This window comes from Nannobrachium achirus (assembly GCF_963921795.1).
Source record: "Nannobrachium achirus genome assembly, chromosome: 4".
In the NCBI taxonomy this organism is placed as follows: Eukaryota; Metazoa; Chordata; class Actinopteri; order Myctophiformes; family Myctophidae; genus Nannobrachium; species Nannobrachium achirus.
The window spans coordinates 42,040,962-42,045,984 of NC_137813.1; positions in this window are offsets into that span (position 1 = coordinate 42,040,962).

Sequence of the window (5,023 nt, forward strand, 5' to 3'; positions counted from 1 at the left end):
TATTCAGTGACATCTGAGCAGGTTCGCACAACATCTGTCAATGTTTTATCATTGACCATATGGCTAAAATACATATTCCCATTTTCTAGTTTTTTCTCACGTACCCCTAGGGATACATGTACCCCCATTTGAGAAACACTGTTCTAAGGTATGTTAAATGACATGGCTAGTTTTATAATGCCTACCAATGATATATGTTGACCGAAGTGATTGGTTGGCTGTAGGTACTTCTGGATGGCTGTACGTTTTACAATGGAAATAAAAATATTACTACATAATATGAAATTAGCATGGCAATACAATAAATTATACTAAAAGTAAGATTCCAGATCATGTGACAGTTTAACAAACAGAAAGAGCATTGATTTTAGCAGGGATTGAAAGCAACCTCAAGAGAGTTGATACCAATGAAGTGAGTTAATCAAAAGAGCAAGTTGCGGACAGAACATCTATAATATTGATGTTCCATAGCCTAAGTAAGAGGCATATATTTCACTCTTTGACAGGCTTCCTGGTTACTGTGCCATTTTAGATACTGCATTTTTACAAGTGTTCTGAACTCTGAAATATACAGTACTGCTCTTGTTTACAAAACACACCTTTTCACTTGGTACTTAATTTGACAAAAAAAGCTATATTGTGTTTTAATGTTAACGGGGGTGCGAATTGTCCCAAAACATGACATGTTACCTGCCTGTGTCCCTTTTGTGTTTCAATGTGAATGGGTGTAAATTGTCACATTTTGGGACACATTGTTTGTCTTGGGTTGTGTCACAGACGTGATACATCCATATATGCAGACAACTAGTGGAAACTGGACTTTGCCTTGAAAACGGGCCTCTACAAAGGAAGCACCTCAAAAAGCGCTTTCACTTCTGACCATGGTACAAACGCAAATAGTTTCCTCAGGTCACCCACAACTTACACAGCCCTGGGTAGGCCACCCGGCCAGGCAATCCAGGTTCATTCCGGGGCGAAGACATTAGGCCAGATTTATTTTTATCTTCCGGATCTCAAGACAGTCATGAGACAAAAGAAATGTCCCCAAGCCATGGAGTTTTAATGAAATCACGATTCTTTGTATTAATCAGTCACAAGGCTGAAGGATGCATCAGGTGTCACAATCACACACACACACACACACACACACACACACACGCACACACACACGCACACGCACACGCGCACGCGCACGCACACGCACACGCACACGCACACGCACACGCACACGCACGCGCGCGCGCGCGCGCGCACACACACACACACACACACACACACACACACACACACACCACATTTCGTTGTTTAATATTTTTCAAATTTTCAAAATGTTATCACTGCTAGATCATTGCACGTTACGTAAAGTTAAATGAAATGTCACAGTTAATCAATGTAATCATGGAAACGGTTGGGAGTACATTAACAGATGATCTAATGCCAAATGTGGATTTGCTGGTACCGAGACTGAGTCAAGTGCACAACCCAAGCAGCGTGTTGTTAGTCGCCATTTGTGTTTTTAATATGTGTTTATTTTTAAATGCCCTGTCAGGGATGATTTATGTGGCTAGTTTGATGGATGCATTGTTGTGACTCAACAGCAGAAAATGAAGTTGCATTTGCCATGACAAAACTGAAATTAGCTTATTCTCCATCATCACACACAGGATGTGCAATCACAGTGAAAATGGATGAATAACCAGTCACCAGGATGCCGGTTTACAAAATAACAGAGAGAAACAAGCAAATCCTTTTTGGTTGGACAGTTTTGTGTATAAAGCCCTAATGGTTCTAAGCCTCGCAAGATGCTTGAAAGCCTTATGCTAATATTTTATTTAAGCTGTTACACTGATTGCATTTTTCTTTTCCCTTTTTTTTTCAGGTGACAGATATGCATATGTGTTGTATAATATGCAGTACATTGACTAGACTGTTTCAGATCAATCATATCCAAATACAGTTACAAACCTAAAACACTGCAATAGGGACACGCAGTAAAATACTCAGTGTTCATTTATCCATTTGTAGCAAAGTGTACAAATTAAATACATTTCTTCCATATGTATACAGTTATTGACCTTTATACTAGGTCCACTCCTTTTCCTCCTTTACACCAGGGGTCTTCAACGTTTTCAGGCCAAGGACCCCTTGGTTGAGAGAGAGGACCCCCACAACCTTTTCACAGATTCCATATAGTTTCATGTTTGACAGCACGATCGTCATTGTTATTTGGATTCATGTCAATTTGTGTTTTCAGATATTTAACCACTTGAACCGTCATTACTTAATAAACTTGACATTTCACTCTGTACTTAGTCTGCTCTTTTCCTCCTCTACACCAAACCTCTTTGCCAAAAATAGCCGATCTACAAGCTCACAACGCCGCAGTGTGAGGCGTTGTGAGCTTGTAGATATTTTCGGCAAAAGTTCTCAGGATATGGACAGATTGGACACTAGGGTTCAAGTGGTTAATATAAAAAAAGGAGAAAAACACTTTTTCTATCACACAAAGATTTGGAGGACCCCCTGTAGTAACTCTGAGGACCCCCTAGGGGTCCCGGACCCCCTGTTGAAGACCCATGCTTTACACCAAATCTCCTTTCTGAATATAATAGATCTGCAAGCTCCAAGCTGTGAGCTTTTAGATCTGCCATTTTCGCAGAATGTTAGGTTTTGCTGTTGACTGTGTACCCTTTCAACATATTAAGCAAGGATTCATTTCTAGTAAAAGGAGAAGTTGAGCAGGAAAGGAGCTTTTAAATTCCAGGCTCTACTAGTGTGTGTCAAGCTTCACATTTAATCTTGTCAAATGCAACACGTAGCATGATGGTGTTTCATTTTCACTTCCTTCCACTCAGTTGGAATCCCTTTCTTATCTCAATAATATGGTACTGTATTTTGCCGCAGTTGAGGCATTGTTTGACTATAAATCACTCCTTTTGCCTTCCAGTAAAATTCCACCTTCAGTGACTGAGACTTTAATGACATACTTGGCAAATGGCAATGTGCAGTTGTTTGTAACAGTTTACAACTTTGTAAATGGATACAGCAAGTTGAGCTGAGCCTTAGAAGGCTGTCCTTTATCTCTGATCTAATGAGTCAGCAAGTGGTGCCCTTCGCAACAGGGGAATCATTTGGTTTAGGTCTATATTATGTTATAATTACAAGTGCATGTTCCAGGGTGGTATATTAAAGTATGAAGAGATTGTTTTGAATATACAAATTAGGGTTTTATTCACATGATTTGTAAATGGAAAAATATGCTATTTGGAACCCCATCAAAAATGAGTCTGTTTTACTCCAATGTTTACAAACATTTCTGCTGCTAACAAACCTATACTATTGTCTCTCCAGTATACTATTAATCCTTCTATCAAGAGTCAATCACCAAGAGAATGAACTTAAATTAAAATAAATAAATATGATAATTGTTGGTGGGGCTGACATATTTCTTACGGTTGTATCACTGGTTGGGCCCTTAAGTACTTAAAATAACTTAACTTAACAAATTCCGATAAATTGTAGGATACAAATTCAAATCATGTCGATCTCAGGATCCACATGGGAATGACGTGGCTGTGGCTCCATTGTGGATCTTGGACTCTACGCGGCCAGCCTGTGACCTCAGTCATCTATGATATCAGTCATAAATGTGACATATGACTCAATATGGCCAAGGTTTCTGCCTGATCAGAGCCACATTGATTTCCATCTTTTTCTAGGTCGTCCTTGGAAAGAGCACAAAGAGTTGAGGCATTACATATTTGTGTAACACGGTTCTATTGTAAAAATAGCCGATCTGCATGCTCACAACGCCTCGCGATGCGAAGCATTGTGAGCATGTAGATTGTCTATTTTCACAACTTCTGCCTCTAATATTTGACAAATTTGCCAATGTTTAATAGTCATTTTAGAGGAATTAAAAAGTCCTTAGATTGTCACTTTAGAAATGGGCAGATACACGTTATGTTGGTATTTGTTTACTGTTGAGTGAGAAAACAATGTTTCACATTTAGCTAATCATCTGGGGACACCCCCCCCCCAAATAATAATAATAATAATAATTTGGGGACCCCGCTGGGTGCCCCGACCCACAGGTTGAGAACCACTGGTATAGGAAAACAGACTATACAGTCACGGAGAAGAAGCTGAGCTTATGTCAGGGCCAGGGAGGGTGTACTTCCATACACTGGCCATGCCATTCAGAGCCCAAGCAGGGACTTTCCTCACTTTAAGGGCTTGCTCTGTTGAGTTGACCCATAATGAGAACACATAATTGAATTGAATTGTTTCAGCACAGTGGCTCCTATTCATAGGCGAATGGTATGGGACTCAACGGGAGGATATTATAAGTAATAACCTCAGTTTTCTTAGCAACCTTGGCACAATCTGTCTGGTCAGGAGCACCTGTGCTTGTTCCACATGGTCAAATAACAGACAGATTTCATCTGCATATTCCAGGTTTGTTGTTGGTGCAGGTGGTACAGTTTAAAAAAGGGTATTTGTAGTGATTCCGGAGGGGTAATTCTCTGCATGAGCGCATGGGGGAGAAGTTGGGGTTATGTGATGCTCAGAAATACTTAACCTCATGAGACTTAATATCCCTATTCTAGGCATGTCATGATAGGCGAACATTCTGCAAATGCACGTTGGATCGGCTATTTTCAGTGAAGAGATGTTGTGTTGAAGGAAAAAGGACGGGGCCAAGTACAGACCCCTGGGGGACCATAGTCAATGAAATATCGGATTTGTTTGGCTAACCAGGTGGCACAAAGGCCGGAAGTGAACCTTTTGAGTGACCTTCCGATTCTCAAATGGCCACACTACCTCCTGAGCCAATGCTGCCCAGGCTTGACTGTGTTTATGGAATAAGAAAATGTGAACAAAAGAGATTTAACATGCAGTATGGATACTAGACCTCATATATAGTCTAGGCACCTTTTCCACATACCTCAATCTTTTTTGTGTAAATATTGAAGATGCCCCTTTGGGGTAACAGTCGTGGGTGTATAAACAGCATGTAGAA